This window comes from Bison bison, unplaced genomic scaffold (genome assembly GCF_000754665.1).
Source record: "Bison bison bison isolate TAMUID 2011002044 unplaced genomic scaffold, Bison_UMD1.0 scf7180017864535, whole genome shotgun sequence".
NCBI classification, from domain to species: domain Eukaryota; kingdom Metazoa; phylum Chordata; class Mammalia; order Artiodactyla; family Bovidae; genus Bison; species Bison bison.
The window spans coordinates 3,472,734-3,492,307 of record NW_011495084.1 but is presented as its reverse complement, the minus strand read 5'-3'; the positions used below and the strand labels follow the sequence as shown (position 1 = coordinate 3,492,307).

Here is a 19,574-nt window from a genome sequence, read left to right as displayed (position 1 = left end):
CCTGGCGTGCTGCGATTCATGGGGTCGCAAAGAGTCGGACACGACTGAGCGACTGATCTGATCTGATCTGATGCTACCCCATTGACTGTAGCACACCAGGCTTCCAAGTCCTTCACCATCTTCCGGAGCTTGCTCAAACTCATGTCCATTCAGTCAGTGATGCCATCCAAACATCTTGTCCTGTGTTGTCTCCTTCTCTTCTTGCCTTCAATCTTCTTCAGCATCAGGGTCTTTTCTAATGAGTCAGCTCTTCACAACAGGTGGCCAAAGTATTGGCACTTCAGCTTCAGCATCAGCATCAGTCCTTTCAGTGAATATTGAGGGTTGATTTCCTTTAGGATGGACTGGTTGGATCTCCTTGCAGTCCAAGGGATTCTCAAGAGTCTTCTCCAACACCACAGTTCAAAAACATCAGTTTTTCAGCTCAGCCTTCCTTATGGTTCAACTCTAACATCTGTACATGACTACTGGAAAAACCATAGCTTTGACTAGACGGACCTTTGCTGCAAAGTAATGTCTCTGATCCTTAACATGCTGTCTAGGTTTGCACAGCTTTTCTTCCAAGGAGCAAGCATCTTTTAATTTCATGACTGTAGTCCTGTCCACAGTGATTTTGGAGCCTAGAAAAGTCTCTCACTGTTTCCATTGTTTCCCAATCTATTTGCCATAAAGTCATGGGAATGGATGCCATGATCTTCATTTTTTGAATGTTGAGTTTTAAGCCAGCTTTTTCACTCTCTTCTTTCACCTTCATCATGAGGCTCTTTAGTTTCTCTTTGCTTTCTGCCATAAAGGTGGCGTCATCAAATATGCAAGGTTACTGATATTTCTTCCACCAATCTTGATCCCAGTTTGTGCTTCATCCAGCCTGGCATTTTGCATGATATACTCTGCATATAAGTTAAATAAGCAGGGTGACAATATGCAGCCTTGACGTACTCCTTTCCCAGTTTTGAATCAGTCTGTTGTTCAAAATCAGGTTCTAACTGTCGCTTCTTGTCCTGCATACAGGTTTCTTAGGAGGCAGGTGGTCTGGTAGTTCCATCTATTTAAGAATTTTCCACAGTTTGTTGAGATCCACAGTCACAGGCTTTGGCATAGTCAATGAAGCAGAGGTAGATGTTTTTCTGGAATTATCTTGCTTTTTCTCTGATCCAATGGATGTTGATAATTTGATCTCTGGTTCCTCTGCCTTTTCTAAATCCAGCTTGAACATCTGGAAGTTCACGGTTCACATACTTTTGAAGCCTAGTTTGAAGGATTTTGAGCATTACTTTGCTAGCGTGTGAGATGAGTGCAATTGTGCAGTAGTATGAACATTCCTTGGTGTTGCTCTTTTTGGGGACTGGAATGAAAACTGACCTTTTCCAGTCCTGTGGCCACTGCTTAGTTTTCCAAATTTGCTGGCATATTGACTGCAGCACTTTAAAGCATCATCTTTTAGCATCTGAAATAGCTCAACTGCAATTCCATTACCTCCACTAGCTTTGTTCATAGTGATGCTCTCTAAGGCCCACTTGACTTTGCACTCCTGGATGTCTGGGTCTAGATGAGTGATCACACCATTATGTTTATCCTGGTATTAAGATCTTTTTCATATAGCTCTTCTGTGTATTGTTGTCATCTCTTCTTAATACCCTCTGCTTCTGTAGGTACATACCATTTCTGTCCTTTATCGAGCCCATCTTTGCATGAAATGTTCCCTTGGTATCTCTAATTTTCTTTAAGAGATCCCTAATCTTTCCCATTCTATTGTTTTCCTCTACTTCTTTGCATTGATCACTTAGGACAGCTTTCTTATCTCTCCTTGCTATTCTTTGGAATTCTGCATTCAGATAGATATATCTTTCCCTTTCTCCTTTGCCTTTTGCTTCTTGTCTCTTCTCAGCTATTTGTAAGGCCTTCTCAGACAACCATTTTGCTTTTTTGTATTTCTTTTTCTTGAGGATTGTTTTGATCACCACCTCCTGCACAATGTCACGAACCTCTGTCCATAGTTCTTCAGGCACTCTGTCTACCAGATCTAATTCCTTGAATCTATTTGTCACTTTCACTGTATAATTATAAGGGATCTGATTTAGGTCATACCTGAATGGTCCAGTGGTTTTCCCTACTTTCTTCGATCTAAGTCTGAATTTTGCAATAAGGAGTTCATGATCTGAGCCTCAGTTAGCCCCTGGTCTTGTTCTTGCTGACTGTATAGAGCCTCTCCATTTATATCTATGGCTAATTCATGTTGATGTATGACAGAAACCAACACAATACTATAAACAATTATCCTTTCATTAAAAATAAATAAATTTTTAAAAACTATAAAAAAATGAAAAACATTGATCTTACAACAAATTACATTTTCATTTTGGTGTGAGTTTTGAAAATATCACTAATGGTTCCATTATATTTATTATTTAAACTATTAGCTATTTATTTGTAGCAGCTAGTTTTCTCATAATACACTATACACATATATACTTAGATTCCACATATAATTTGGTATTTTTGTTCTTGATCTTTCAAAAACCAAGAAAAGAAAGAAGGAAAGAAAAACATTTAAAACCATGCTAAACTGAAATACGGTCATTAGATTTATGAATGATCCTGGCGGACATACAACCATATATTTAAAGAAGGTAGTCCATCCAGTGCTGTTACACCCTGTCCACACTGCAGGTGGAACAACAGCAATATTTTCAATGGTGAAAGTGAAAGTTGCTCAGTCACGTCTGACTCCTGTGACCCCGTGGACTTTACAGTCCATGGAGTTCTCCAGGCCAGAATACTGGAGTTGGTAGCCTTTCCCTTCTTCAGGGGATCTTCCCAAGCCAGGGACTGAACCCAGGTCTTCCTCATTGCGGGCAGATTCTTTACCAGCTGAGCCACAAGGGAAGCCCAAGAATACCAGAGTGGGTAGCCTATCCCTTTCCAGCGGAACTTTCCTACCCAGGAATCAAACCGGAGTCTCCTGCATTGCAGGCAGATACTTTACCAATTGAACTATCAAAGAAGCCCTTTAATGGTATAAATATTACTATAAAAAAGTCCCTGCACCCTGATTCACTGGACCATGTAGACCTATGAGTGGTGTTTTTGTATGTGTGTGCATGTGTGTTTGTTCAATAAACTCTCAATATAGTTCTAAAATTAATCAGGTTATGATTATGTGATTATGTAAAAACTGTTCATTTTCTTCCAATGTCAGTTTACAGCAGACGTTGTCTAAACTTCATATAGAAACTACTGATAGCTGCCCAGTGCTTTAGCAGAGCAAACCACCACTCTTTAAACACCCCGTGTCCCTCTCTGTGTGAGGATCATACACCCTATTGAACTCAGATGTGGCTGCATCTCACCAAGGTGAATGAACTATGCCATTTTCAGGCAGAAGTTTTAAAAACATCAAAAAATTCACTATACTTTCTTTGCCTAGAACTGTAATTGTAAAGACATGTCAAAATAGAACCTCCCTCAACCTGAGTCCCCAAGAGATGACAAGAAAGACATCGCTGCTGTCAAACTACAAGGAACATGCAGTCAGTATACATGAAAAATAAACATCACTGTTTTCAGTCACTGAGTCTTTAGGTTTATTACTGCAGCATAATCTTGCCTATTCCAACGAACACACATAATATAGATTTGCTCTTTATTTGTTCAGTTTCATTTGTCTATAGACACTTTTAATGCATGTTAATTTATTTATCAAAGTTTTTTCAAAAAAAGCATTCTGATTTATAGGCAGTAGCTCAAAGAAACTCTTTGGATAGAGTAGTTCATTTTCAAGTCCATTTACCAAAAAAATATTTTTAATAATCAAAAAACACATCTAGTGGTTAAATAAAATATTTAAAATGATCACTTTACAAAAGCATGGTGCAATTTAGGGAACAACTTAGGTTCTACCAGACAAACCGCAATATATGCTATGAAATTTTTTCTAGCATTGATGATCCTCCAAAGTTACCTATGAAATTATAAAAACCTATTTAAACATGAAAAGCAATGATGCTTCCTGGCAAAAATTAAAAGCAAGAAAACTGATGAGGGTTTACAGAATGCTAACTGAAAACTACATGTTTAAGACAGTACTGTTTGAAAGTTAATATCTATAAGTTGATAGTATTACTAGCAATATTTACTAAATTAACAAGAAAATTAGCAGAGATGTATAATCTCCATTTCTGAAGCAATTAAGTAGAAATTTAAACTATAAGATTACTACAAGTTTATTTTAAATACATTTTGTATATTATATAAAGTTCTTTGGACATTTTACAAACTGAATTTACTAATGCAGCCAAAAGTAATAAAATCTACATCACAATATTTAGGCATGATACAGTGGGGAAAACTCAGTCAACTATTAAGTGAGTCTCAGTTTTAAGGGCAGTCTCAACATCCCTACGTACCAGGGCTACAAATTCTTAGAGTGTGATAGAAATAAGAGCATTAAATCTCAGAGTGCAGAGGGACTATTAAAGTAGTCAGTTATTGGACAAGGTTGCCAACAGAAAGAAATGTGATGTTTCTGTTGGAAAAGTAAATGTTCACAGCAATTTAACTACTGAATCAATCCTACTGAAAATATATGAAAAAATTCCCATCCAAGTCAAATTAATCCCGTTAATTTGTTTTTAATTATAGGCCTCTTAGTAATTTCAGAAATTTGGAGATCCAAACTGCAAAGAGACTAAATTTTTATTAATTTACTTATATAAAAAAGTGTTCTGATTCAGTCCTGTTGTTTGAGGCTACACCAGTTTATTCAGATAATCTAGAAATCTGTGAAAAAAATTTTTTGAGTTACGAAAATAAAGCTTTTGTGACTTTGTTTTCAAATGATCCAACCTGTAACTTCCATTATTTAAGATGTTTAGAGATTCGGAGAAAGAGAGGTATCAACGGTCACCTTCACTGCCATTTCTGAAACAGTAAGTCCATTGGGATGGAAATGGTGTCTGCATCTGCATAGTGCATTCCCAGGTACCTGTATACTGAGCTTGGGTTTGGCAACTAGCAAAACAGAAACCACAGTGTTACTCAACTTGTTATTTAATTAATTCTTGATTAGTTAAACTTTGTACCCAAGAAAAGCTTCATTTTTAAATTTGATGCCTGTTGCACCTGCATATTATGTGGCTTGATTACTTTGCCAATATCTCCCTCTACTGGAATTATCTGCTCTGCTTTATTACATGCTTTGTTTTTATCTACTCTTATTTTTCTGTCCACCCACAGAAGTTTCTTACAAGACAGATTAGACACAAGTTTCTTACAAGACAGAAGTGTCTTACAAGACTTGGGCATGAGAGAGCAAAAACAGCAAAGAGGCAAGGGAGAAGTTAATTCTATTAAATATGAGATCAGGATATCTCTGAGTACTTTTTTTTACAGCAGAGACCAATGTACAAGGAAAGAAAGGTTATACATACACATGTTGGATTATGAAAATCTCAAAGTAGAGAAATAAATAATAATGTTTCAAAGCTAGAAATAAAATAGAAACAATCAATGAATATATAATTTTAATATAAATAAAATTTCAAAACTAAATGTCTGATATTTTACTACACTATTACCTAGCACTTTTAAGAGGACAGTTAGGATTCACAATTATCTCATCACTATTACTGCTAACATTTATTGTACATATACTACCTCTTAGGCGCTGTGCCAAACAATTGATATTTAATGGAAAAGACTTCTCAGCTAGTTATATTGTGCTCCTATCCACACTTACAGAGGAAGAAATCAACACTTAGAGGGGCTGCAATTTAGCCAGGTTCCCACAAACACTAAGTAGCAAGGCATGTGGGCCAAGGCTGTGTTCCCACATTCAATCAACATGCCACAGTGGTGAGTTGGGTGGACAAGAAACAAACTCAGGAAAGACAGCATTTAAAAAAGTTCCGGGCAGATCTGTCAGAATAAGTTAACAAGAATTCCCTCTGGCAGAGATCAATAATGGTAATATCTTAAGATAGGTTCAAACTCATTTTATCTTCTTAATCATTTCACTGTCCTCACTCCCCCCAATAGCTTCCTCTTTACCACAAGTGATTTCAAGATTAAGACATTAAAGAGTAATTTCTACATATAAAACAACTGATAAGTCCCTGAAAAGTAAACGTTTTTATGATGCTGTTGTGGTTTTCTGTTTGTGCAAACTAAGCACCCCACTGTTTCACGCCTAGGTGGAAAGCTGTAACACCTTGCACACAGCAGGTACTCAGTAAGTAGGGAATGAATGAATGGATGGATGCAAGCAATTCCTCAGTGCATTTACTACTGTGGCACCACCAGGCACACTGGGAGAAAGAAATTCTAAGATTCTGTGGTAGCAGTCATCACTGAGGCCACTATGAAGACTTCAAGAGTACTGCCAAGCCGGTTGGAAGAGCATAAATCCTCATCTCAGCCCTGATGTTCACCATCGCAAGGGGAGACAAAAGTGATTTAGAACATTTAGAAAAGTGAGGTAAGATAAAATGCAGCTATGTGCTAAATTCTGACGTTTACCTGTGTTATAAGGGTTAGGGCAAAGGTCACGACTGTTATAATCACACAGCCTGAAAATTTCCTATGGTCCAGACTTTCAGGAAGACATCAACAGTGCCCTCTTATTACAATAGAAATGTTATGGACTCACTGCTACATAATGACCTACCGATGTCTCCAATTCAAAAGGCCCCAAACTGAAATGAACCTTCTTATGCTCACCAAAACTTCCCCTCCTCCTATTTCCTCTCCTGTTTAACACTGGCATCAGTCACCCAGTGCTGACGTTAAAAATCTTTACATCATCAATGCTCCTTGCTCCCTCAATCCACATATCCAGTCACCCATTAATCCTAATGGAACAATGTCTTGCATTTGGAACCGCCCCCCTTTAACTTGCCCATCACTGCCACGTTTCAGATTCTATTAACACCACCACTGTTACCGAAATAGTAATTTTTTTTTTTCCTTAGCAATAAAACTTCCAAAGCACAATGCTCAGTGTTGGTTGAGATGAATTTTACATGTTTCCTAAAATGGAAATTTAAAGTTGATGCAAGTTTAATTACACATTTGAAAGCATTTCCACAAGAGTTGACTTTAGGCTTCAATCTTTTATACTTGTTTACCAGACTTCAATCAAAAGTTAAAGCTGTCTTGCTGAAGTATGAAAATTAAACATGGGGTATATTAAATTTTATGAATGCTTAAATATACCCATAACCTTATAATCTATGTAAGACAGAAAGAGAATATATACTGTGGCCTTTTAAAATAAATCAATATATGTTACTCAATTATGTGCTAGGAAACTTTTTACAAAAGCTCCAGCATAATTTATGGTTGCATATGAAATGAAAAAAAATGTTATCTCAAGACTAAACCGTGCTCTTAGAAAGTATGATATAATTAACAAGAAATTGATATGCATATACTTACTGTGCCAACATTACATCACAATGAATGTATAAAGTACATGGAACAATTTCAAAAGCATTTTTACATTTAATTATTTATACAACTAGGAAAATCAGTTTTTACTCTAATATTTCTTAGAGTAAATACACAGTATTTAATAGACCATTTTCATAGTTTAATTTGAAGGAAATAAAAACAACTTACAAAACAACAGCAGTTTAGGAAACTGATTTGGTATATAAAAAATAAATAAAAATAAGTAAAAAATAAATCTTTCAAGATGTCACACGGGATGCACTTACTCAGGCCTTCCTCTTGTTTTTTCCTCTGATACCATTTTCCCTCAGATATTTTCCTTCAAGTCTCTGTTCAAATGTCACCATTTCAGTGAAAACGTCTCTGACAACCCTATTTAAAGCTGCAACTTCTCTCAGCTCTCATTCCTCACTGATCTTCATCAGTGTTTTATAGTACTTATCATCATGTGACATAGCAATATGCTAAAGGACACAGATCTTTGTTCATTGCTGTGTCCTGAGGAAACCTCGAATGATTTCCTATCATAGCAGGCACTCAATGACTAGAATGGGTACACGAATAAGCAAGAACTAGGTGTGAATTCTGGTTCTCAGACTGTCTCTCCCTCTATGGCCATGAGTAATCTATTTATCCGTTATAAGACTTGACACCTGCATCTATAAAATAGGGGCAAATATCTATTTTACAATATTTTAAGGAACACACGCATACATAAGCACATACGTGTGTGTGTGTGTGTGCTCAGGGACTCAGTCCCTTTGTGGCCCCGTGAGCCCTGCCAGGCTTTCCTGTCCATGGGATTTTCCCAGCAAGAAAATGGAGGTTGCTATTTCCTCCTCCAGGTTATCTTCCCAACCCAGGGATCAAAACCCATGTCTCCTGCATTAGCAGGCGGATTCTTTACCACTGAGCCATCAGGGAATCATAAGCACGTGTACAAATATGAGAATATTCACAAATACACATATACTTGGAGAAGGAAATGGCAACCCACTCCAGTATTCTCGCCTAGAGAATCCCATGGACAGAGGAGCCTGGCAGGTTACAGTCCATGGGATTGCAAGAGTCGGACACGACTTAGTGACTAAACCACCAAACCAGACATATACTTACATGTATATATGTATTTGTGTACATATACACTCATCCAAAAACAGCCTAGAACACAGTAGACAACTCCTAAACCACTACATCCAGACTAAGTAACTGAGCCTTCTAATATGACACTTGGGACTTTGTTAGAAAAATATGGGGTAGAAAATACTCAAACATTAGGCGGAGTACCATATAGGCTACTAGAGAAGAACTTGTAACAATGACCAATACAGTTTCTAAATACAAGGCCTGCTGGGAAAAAGGACGTTTGGATTCTAGAAATTGGATGCAAGTCCTCAATCATTAGGATGAAAGCATGAGTAGAGACAGGTAAGCTACAATTTGAGGCACAAGTCTAAGAGCTGGCACTGGGTTTTGTAGAATAAGTAGGATGAAAGCAAGAACTTCTCAGTACATGGCAGCCCATGGTCAGCAGTGGGCACCATGTCCTAGAATCAGCTTGAAAGCTCAAGAGAGAATATTATTACCAATGACACTTTTTACTGATTTTGATATGAAATTCGGTAGCTAGGTTATAATCCTCACCATGCTTTAGAGACCTAATATAGAGGTGAAGTCTGCTTTACTATAATGCTTTAATTTCCTTTATCAGAAGTCTCTCTTTTCAGAAAATAACCAAAATCAAGAGACAGATGATGAGAAATTCTACAACTTCAAACTCCATTTAAAATTAGAAGCACTGAGAGATAAATTAAATGTTTGTAAATATTTTCTGAAAAATAAATTCAATTTAAAAAGTCAAATATGATTTTGTTAGTAAAATACAAAATAAATTCTATATTCTAAAACTTCAAAAACTGCTTGATCGTTGTAAAGAATGCTTTAAAAGTGAACCCTTACTGCAGTATGTGCTTAAATCAATCTCTTGGTTCTTCTCTTGTTTCTACCACAGACATCTCATTTCCTATTTCAGGTGTTGTTTTCTGAACACCAGTGTAAGCTCCACTGCCCCACAATACCTCAAGGATGGCAGTATCTTAGTAATTAACACTGCTATTGATCTCTTACTGAGAAGACCAATATTTCCTTTCTATACACACATTGACTTGAGCCTAGACTTCCAGGCTTTCAAGAATAAAAAAAAGACTTTCCAGTTTGTTTATTATTGAGGCAGGAAAAATAAAGGACTTTCTGTCCCAAGTAAACAGTAATTGTAAATATAATTAAATTGCTACTAAGAAATTTTTAGAGCGTAAAAAGTCACACCTCTCCCTTAAAATTGTACTTTTCTCTATTGTGTATTTCATTAACTTGAGTTTAATTTTATCTGCTATTCTTATTCAAAATTCCATTACCTCCATTTCAACATTAGCACAAAATAAATGGGTGTCTATTCTACTATTTCTTAACTGAATACAGTTAGAATCATTTGCCCAGCAAAAAGAACGTGCAAAAGGAATTTCCATTAAATATACACTTTCTCTATCTAGTTCCTACCATAACTCCAGCAGATCTTGCTCTTTACTTAATTCTTGTAAATGATGTGTATAATTCATTAAAAAAAAAAAAAAACAGATCAATTTTATTCTTTAGGGGCCATTATTCAAGGCGGTTGCAGAATAGAGAATAAGCAAAAAAATGCCCACCTAACTTTACATTTACATTCACCATTCTGATTTTAATCATCAAATAAGAGGAAGAATTCGGTTTCAGTAATTGTCATTGGTGTTGCCTAAAGATACTGGTCAGATATTCTGCAGTTACATCTGAAACACAGTTCCCCTCACATGGGAAGTTTCAGAACTTCATAAAGATTAGTGAAAGAAAATTCTGGAAATATACATCATAATAAGGAACAAAAAGTGACAAGGAAAAAAAGAGTGAGTACTGAGAGTACTGGTCTAAATCAAGATGAAGTCACAAAGTTTTATAACACTAAAAATGCTTTCAACCAGTGGTCCCTATCCTGAGGTCTAAGAGCTACAGAAGCTTACGAATCACCTAAAGCCGTCTGTAAAGTGTTACGTCCATTTGTGAGCATACATGCCTTTTTCCTAAGGAAGAGGTACTATAGCATTCATGTGAATTAGCCTTTTATGGGCTCTGTGACCTAAGAGATTAAGAATCACTATCTTTTACTGTTTCCTCACCTTTTACTTTGCCCAATGTTAATACTATAACAGACAATTCAACTAAGTACTTTTCCTCTGGCTTCTAGAGATCATTTTAAATATTTAAAACAACCTAAAATTATTCTTTTATCACTGATAGAGCTATTAATTCTTAATACAAATTTCACAGTTTAAAAATTAATCCAACCCTGAAAAGATAATCCCTTTCTTTCCAGTATTTCTAGTATTAAACAGATCTTCTCTTATTGTTGATGGTCTAAATTACTAGTCTTGAGTTTTTTAGATAATACCCATCTAACAAAAAAACATAAATAATATGAGCTACCAAAACATACAGGTCAGTCTGTTTCATTTGACAAAATATATGTTAATCACACTAAATAGTTTTAATTTGCACAATCTAAATTTCAATTTCTAATGAAGGTAAGGTAGATATCTTTTTGTGTAATTCCAGAGATAGCCTAAATGACACATACGACCACCTAATCCAGAAGAATGAAGCACATATTTTCTTTTTGACTAAAAATATAAATTAAAAATTTACACACACTAGGTGAACAGAAGAATGAAAGGAAGATTGAAAAAAAAAAAGCAGAAATAGAAATAAATTACACTGTTAAAGTTTGTGAGGTTAAAAACAACCCTCCCAATAAAAAAAAAAATATTTTAAGATAATAACAAAATTATACTTCCAAATATCTTTTTTTCAAATATTGGAGTGTAAAGGTGATTTACATTATTAAATCTGTCTTTGGTAGAAAATATTATAAAGTATTAAGGAGTATGAAAAGTTTATAAATGGAGCTTTGTAGACAAAAGGATAGATTCACTGTATTTAGATAACACCTTCATAATCAACAGAGTAGTCACTTAATAATAATTTTTGAGAAATACCTGTTGATAAAGATAGAGCCATGTATGGTGAAATTCTGCACAAACTGTACAAATACTGTCATTTTTTACATTAAAAAAATAGTTGTCATGGAAGATTACTTCAATTGTCATTAAAATAACATAAAAATTCCTAAGAAACACACAGAAAAGAATAAAACAACAAAAGAGAAACAGCTTGACATGTGAGGGGCATAGAGGGAAGGGAAGAATTAGAATTTTATTGTGGAGAATTATAAAATTAACCTGTAAAACAATACAAAAATTCAAATACTTACAGCAGGATGCTTAACATTTCAAATATAAACAATGTTGAAAAATCTATTTAGAAAATGAAATCAACTACTTTTGGATAAAAGCAGTCTCACATAGTTGGAAATTTAATTTTTTTAAAAAACCTTAAAGATTGAAAAGCATTTTCTTGGGCCGTGCTCAGACTGCAGATTTTCACATATCACTTAATCTAGAAAGAATATAATAATTCTCTGACCACATCAAATAGGAAGAAAGTAGAATAAAATTCTGCAAAAGAAAGGCATATTTCATTCATCTTCCCATTTGTTTTGTATTACAAGTACTATGTCTTTTACCTTCCTTTTGGGAATGTGAATTTTTGGAGCTAGATTATGCCTTCTACATCTTCGTATTCACCCGTAACACCTAGCACAGGTTAAGTCTAAGAAGATGCTTAGACTAACACTTAGAAGCAGAGGGAAGCCTGGCAAGCTGCAGTCCATGGGGTCGCAGAGAGTCAGACATGACTGAGCCACTGAACAACAAACAAGAAGATGCTAAGTAATGTTTGCAAAACTAAATTAGGTTATAAAAATAGTCAGGCACCCAGAGGTCAACAGGTTTAGAGAGAGTCCTTAAGAACTAGTCTTAAGTCTATCAATGACCACAGCAAGTTCTGAAGAATACTGATCCTGCAGAGGTCAGAGAAGAGATGCTCCAGGACTGCCCACCCCTTCCTCTCAAATATCAATAGAATTAAATTCGCTTTAGTCACTTCTGGGTCTTTGTAGCCCAGAGCAGTGATAATTTATATTACTCAAATAAAACATGGGAGCTAATTCTAAATATCTAAGGTGGTATGTGAATGGTTGGGGTCAATGAATATGAATCCTTAAATATCTCTATTTGGGTGACCTCAAACACAATATATCTAGAACTGAATGCATTATTTCCCCAACCAGCTCCCTCAGCTGATTTTCCTAATTTTGCTAATGGTACCATTCATTATTATTCTTCAAGATATTCCCACAATCAATCTCTTGAAATTAGCTTTGATTTCCCCATTTCTTTGAACCATATATAAAAAAGAGTCACCTTTTTTTAAAGAGTGACTAAAAAAGTGTGACTGGAAAAGAGTCACCAAAAAAGACTCAGGCTTTCATTGTGATCATGGCTTTAACAAGAGGAACTAATAAAATCTGGAGGTAAATACTTTGTCATTATATTTTGTGCACTAGAAGCAACACCAGATGTCTTTTACCCAGATGATCCACAGCTATCTTTGGTTCTTGGTCTCCTTTGAGAACGTGAAGCAAACTCCTGAATACATTTTCAGGGGTACACGGAAAGTGCCTGAAGTCCACAAACCAAGAGCCATAATCTTTAGAACTTTGGGGAGCCACATCTTTTTTTAAGAGAAGCTGCAATTCTAGACTTGTGTGAGTGAGCTAAAAAAAAAAAAAAAAATATATATATATATATATATATATACGTGTGTGTGTGTGTGTGTGTCATTACAGAGATGTTTATAAGCCATATGAGATAGGCTGGCTCTTCTTCTGCCTCCATTATTGACGCACACCCTAGACATCTTAGATGAGGAAGTTGATGCTTCCTCATTGTACAACTAAATGCCCTGTGCAAGTTCAGTTCAGTCACTCAGTCGTGCCCAACTCTTTGTGACCCCGTGGACCACAGCACTCCAGGCCTCCCTGTCCATCACCAACTCCTAGAGTTTACCCAAACTCACATCCACTGAGTCCGTGATGCCATCCAACCATCTCATCCTCTCTCATCCTCTTCTCCTCCTGCCTTCAATCTTTCACAGCATCAGGGTCTTTTCAAATGAGTCAGCTCTTCGCATCAGGTGGCCAAAGTATTGGAGTTTCAGCTTCAGCATCAGTCCTTCCAATGAACACCTTAGGTAGGAAGCATCACTACAAACAAAGCTAGTGGAGGTGATGGAATTCCAGTTGAGCTATTTCAAATCCTGAAAGATGATGCTGTGAAAGTGCTGCACTCAATATGCCAGCAAATTTGGAATACTCAGCAGTGGCCACAGGACTGGAAAAGGTCAGTTTTCATTCCAATCCCAAAGAAAGGCAATGCCAAAGAATGCTCAAACTACCACACAATTGCACTCATCTCACACGCTAGTAAAGTAATGCTCAAAATTCTCCAAGAAAGGCTTCAGCAAGATGTGAACCATGAACTTCCAGATGTTCAAGCTGGTTTTAGAAAAGCCAGAGGAACCAGAGATCAAATTGCCCTGTGCAAGACACACAGCTAATCAGAGTCAGATATGAACTAGAACCCAGTCTTCTGACTCTCAGTCTATTCACCTCTACGTGAGGAAAGCAGAATATGGAAATGATGGCTAATGTTTATTAAATGCCCACTCAGTTATGTGCCAGGTTTTAACAGGTTATCTCATTGACTTCTACACAACCCTTTCAGACAGTAATTATGATTTCCATTTTTTAAATGAAGAAACTGAGGCTCAAAAGCTTTACTAATTCACACAAGATTCTACTCTGTCCATGGAATTTTTCAGAAAAGGCAAAGATACTGGAGTGGGTTGCCATTTCCTTCTCCAGGGGATCTTCCCAACCCAGGGATTGAACCCCAGTCTCCCACACTGCTGGCAGACTCTTTACCATCTGAGCCACCAGGGAAGCCCACACAGGATTACACAACACTAGAGTAACAGAGACAGGATTCAAGGCTGTATGTGACAATCACAAAACCATATTCTGTACATGCTGTCTCCTATTTGCTTACACTATCAGCTGAGGTTACAGCTGGAGAAAAGATAGTAAATAACATCGAAGGTGAAGAGCTTTGTTTTGCAGGAAATGAAAACCCACTAGATGACTTTTGAGTAAAGGAATAACAAGACAAGAACTATGATTCTGGAAGATAACTGGAAAGCAGTTTGAATGGAGAAGCAATTGAAATAGTCTGAAAGCGAGAACAATTCGGAAGTTATTGCTAAAATTTTTTCACAAGATTGAAAAAGGAGGGAGCTGAACTATTTGTTATGGGAAGCAGCAGATGCAAGAGAAATGGAGAACGAAGAGCTGGCAGATTATGAGCCAATGTAATAAGAAGATTGCTAATGTCATTTATAGAGGACCTCTTTAATCATTGAAGTGAAGAGGTAAAAAAACAAAAAAAAATACATGTAGACCCCAATTAGACATGAAGCCTTCTAGGCAAGTTTTTTTTGTTTGTTTTAATTCAACTTAATTTAAATCATGATAAAACCATGAAGACAGGTTACCATAACAACAAATTTCCAGTGAAAGGTTAATGATTTGATAATTCAAACAAATAACAGGAGTATCTAGATAAATGGAAGACACTTAAATTTATTCAGATTGGCTAAATATAATTTGAATAGGCTGACAGAAAAAACTGCCATAGAAAAGAGGAATCTCCATAAACTTTGTTTTACTCAGCTTCTTAATAACTGAATGATATGAGGGAAATCAGAAGCTGCGGGAGTGGGGGGAGGCGGGTAACCATTAAAAACTAGAAAATAAATTCAAGCTCTAAATGGCCCCATCTAAAAGGAACAATCAGAAGCACTTTCCATACATCGATTAAGTTAAAAATGATGACCAATATCCAAACACATTCCCACAAATGTGTTTGCATTTTTGTTCACTCTTAACACATAATTATAGTAGCAACTCAAGAAACTGGGCTGACACTTGCCACTATCGTTTTGTCCTGTGAAATTATGTCCACACTTGAGTCTCCTAAAAAGATCCAAGAAATATGAAAAGGGAAAACAGAGCTCAGGAAAATGCATATGAAGTGAAAAGATAAAAGTTAAACACAACAGAGTGAAACAGATGACACTAATTATTTCGCTGCTGTTCTCACTTTCTATTTCCAACATGCTTTTGTTTCATGTGTTTCAAATTAAATGTGTGTAATTTTAATTCACTATAATCACTACCATCACCACCAACAACAAAAAATACTTAGAATGGCCAAAAAGCAATTTAATCTATTGAGATGCAATAAAAATAATTTAAGGGAAACTTCAATGAAATAATCTATCATAGACAAAAACGTCCTGTGTTGTTCAATTAAAATGATAGTAAATTAATTATGCAGATGCTTACCAAAAGGAACCAATTCTAAACATTTATTCAGCACCCATGCCTGGTAAGGATCATGTGAGTGATGACAACAGGAAACAGGAGATGCCGCATATGGCTGAAAGGAGAGAGTCAAGAGAGGCCCTGGAGGCTCAGGCAGAGTCTCCGAGCAGCCCTGGGCTTTGGCAAAGTCACGGAGGCTGGCTTTACAGGCACAGGAACTGTATTTCTTTAAAGCTGAATAGGTTTTCCACAACTGATTCTAAGCAAACTTACAAGAAACTGATTTTATAATTTATTAATTTACACTGAGAAATACATTTACAACAACAGCCCATATCATTCATTTGAGAGGACACTCTTTCCTAATTTTAGAATTGCAACTAAGGCAGATAAAGCCAGATATTCTAAAAGAAAATCTTAAGCAAGCTGGGCAGCTGGTTGAGTTGCCTGTGTAGTCTTGATCTATTTCTGCTTCATAAACTATTTTGGCTATCCTAAATCAGAATACCTCTTCTGTTTTGCTTTTGAAAAATTTCTCTATACTTAGGAAGACCAATTAACTCCTGAAGACCAAAAGATAATTCACTTGAGAATGTTACAGATTTACATATATAATCATCACTTCCAAAAAACAGTTTGGTTCCCTTGAAGCTGGTAAAACAAAATCTTAATCCCTGAGATGAAATATAGAACACTTGTTTATTAGTAAAGTACTTATAAGGTATCACTACTGATTTTTTTTTTTTTTTTTGCAGATGGTTAATCTCACCTATATATATAATAAACTTTAAAAAATTTTAGCCCAAAATGATGCCTGCCTTGATTTTATCTCCAGATTCCCAGGGTATCTTTCCGTAATCTTCAGTACTGCATTTTCACAGCTGGAAAGAATAGTTACTGTTTTCTATTTTCTCAAATTAAGTTATAAAGCCTATTAGTTAGAATAAGCCATATAAAAACAATGATGATAAATATAATATCAGAAATAACAGCTATCTAGTTCAGTACCGTATTTCCAGAAGTGCCTTCAATAACATTCTTTATAGATCTACGCTTCACTTCATTCTTTAAGAATAATATACTCATCTATATGCCAGAAACTGTTCGATATGCTAAGAACACAAAAACAAAAAAGGCAAACGCTGTACTTTTGTTTTTTAATCTAACTGCAGACAGAGAAGTCAGTGGACAATGAAAACCGCATGACGTGTTAATATATGAAATATACAGGCTGCTATAGAAGCATATACATTTCCAGAGGTTCTTGACAATCTATATTTTTTCCAAGGAAAGAAAGACCTAATTGTATCATCACCATCACAATCATCATTACCACAACCCTCATCATTTATTAGCCACAATTTGTTGAATCCATGCTATATTCCCAGTTCTGTATCAGGAGCCAGACCACATTATCTTTCATCTTTACTACACCTTTGTAAGATAGGTAATATTATACTTTTGAAAAAGGAAAAAAAATTACAATAGCAATCAACTGTGATCGAGAGCAACTCATAGCTGGGCTGGCACTGGCACACAGATCACACTCTTCCCTATTAAATATGAAAACAGGTACAGTACACCAATACCAGACAAAGTCTATGACCAGGCCAAGTCCACAATCATGAGCACAGACAGAAACAAAAACATCTGCAAACATGGCAGCTTCCATGGAGGCAGCCCCTGGGAGATGCTCGTGTGGTGGGACACAGAGGCCTTGTTCCAACAGGCAGCACCAACTCGTCACCTATGTAAGTGAGACGCTGTGGAGGCAAGTTCTCCAATTTCCATCAAGCCTTCAGCAACTGTAACATCTTGACTGTGAAACCATGAGACCCTAAGCTTGATCCGCCAGTCCACCTGCTCCTGAATTGCTGACCCACACGCTGTGTGAGAGCGTGTTATCAGCAACAGATAACGTGTAACATTGTGTAATACTAATATAATTATGGGTCAATGAGTGTGTACTCTTCCAATTAAAAGAATTATAAGGGAGGTCATACAATTATCGTGTTTCCCTTTAATTATTAGGCTACTCTGTTCTGCTTCTTTGAACATATTTTATAACAGCCACTTAAATCCAACATCTGAGCCCAATCAGGATCAGCTCCTATTATTTTCCCCTCCTTGGGTCACACTTTTAATTCTTTGAACACAGCTACTTACAATGAGCATCAAGGCTCACTTGTAATCAGTGTTTTGAGCAGGAGTCACACTTTCCTATTTCCCTGCACCTTGAGCAGTTTTTGGTTGAAAAGCAGCATTGTGGATAACTTACTGCAGGGGAGCTGCTTTATTTCTCTAAGGATTTGGTTGTTGTTGTTCTACGAAGAGAAGCGAACTTGCTTGGACCCACACTGAAATCTGACTCTCCTTCCCCATGCAGCAGCCAGCGTCTCTGCTCAGCTGCTGATTTACAGCACCCTCTCTCCAGCATATCCCTGAGCCTGTGTAGTTCAGCAGGCAGATAAAGACTTGGGTACACGTGACAGTCAGATTGGGGGTGGCCGGGAGGGGGGGAGGGAGGTTCAATCTCTCTGTGGTTAAGTTTGTTCCCAAGGCGACCCAGCCCAAGTTTCCAGTCATCCCACCAGCCCTGAATTCTGCCCTTTGATACAGGAATTCACATAGGCTTTTGATCTTTGCTACCCAAACTGTGTACACTTAGGGGAACACACCCTATCAAAGTTGCAGCAAGCCTGCATACCTCCCCGGGAGCTCTGTCTTTCCAGGGGTCACCATTCCCCTGGCTTTGTCAGTGTTTCTGTGGGACTCTCCGGGTCAACAGTGTGTGGGTGGGTGTGTGCAGTCCAGTGATCCAGCTTTACATTCATATCTTAGATTTCAGTCCTTCTGTGGCCTTCCTTCCAGAAGGTGCTTCTTCAATTCCCATCTGCTCTGATCTGAACTCTGTCATGACCATCTTGAGCCGGGAAGGATGGTGTTCTCCACTGATGCCCCGCAAGAAAGTCATGAACTCACAGTTTTTCGCAATCAGTAGCAATATCTCAACAGAAACTCTTCTCATATTTCTGTCCCTGTTTGGTTATCTTCTAGAGACTCCCAATTGTTGTCTTTAATAATCTAGTCAGTGTTTGTCATTGCTATCTGCTGGAGGAACTGCCTGATCCCTTCAACTGGCCATTACCTGAAGTCCACCCTGGACTATTTTAATAGCCTTCGGGCTTGTCTTCCTGCTTCCACCCACACCTCCTCCACACAGAAACCAGCTCCTGGAAAAGTGCTGGCACACAGCAGGCACTAAGTATACGTTCCCTGAATAAATGAATGAACAAACTTCCCTAAGACAACAGAGCTGGTAGAACTGGAATTTGTACCCTGTCTGACTAAACAGTCTAAAAATTTAACAGCTAAATTACACTGTACAGAGTGGCTAACAATTCTTTACGAAGATATAAATCTGGTCAAAGAGCAAAAAATGCACTTCTTTGACACGAACAATAAATTTCATATAACGGGGAAAATGTCCTTCTTTTCATAATCTTTACTTAAACAAAAATTAATATTCCTTTACAAACGTACATTATAAAAATCATTTTTAATACTAGAGGCAGCTGCCCATTTGTAGAATTGAATATCTTACATAAAAAAAACTTAACAGGGTAAGATACACTTCAAAAGTGAATATCCTGGTCTAGATTGTATTATTGTCGAATAGGCTTAAAATTCAACA

The 19,574-nt window shown here is 36.8% G+C and overlaps 1 protein-coding gene across 5 annotated transcripts in view; it reads right to left on the bottom strand.

The window, feature by feature from the left end:
* The window catches only part of METTL25 (methyltransferase like 25), a 111,941-nt gene that overhangs the window by 90,728 nt on the left and 1,639 nt on the right, over window positions 1-19,574 (bottom strand). The window lies entirely within an intron of this gene.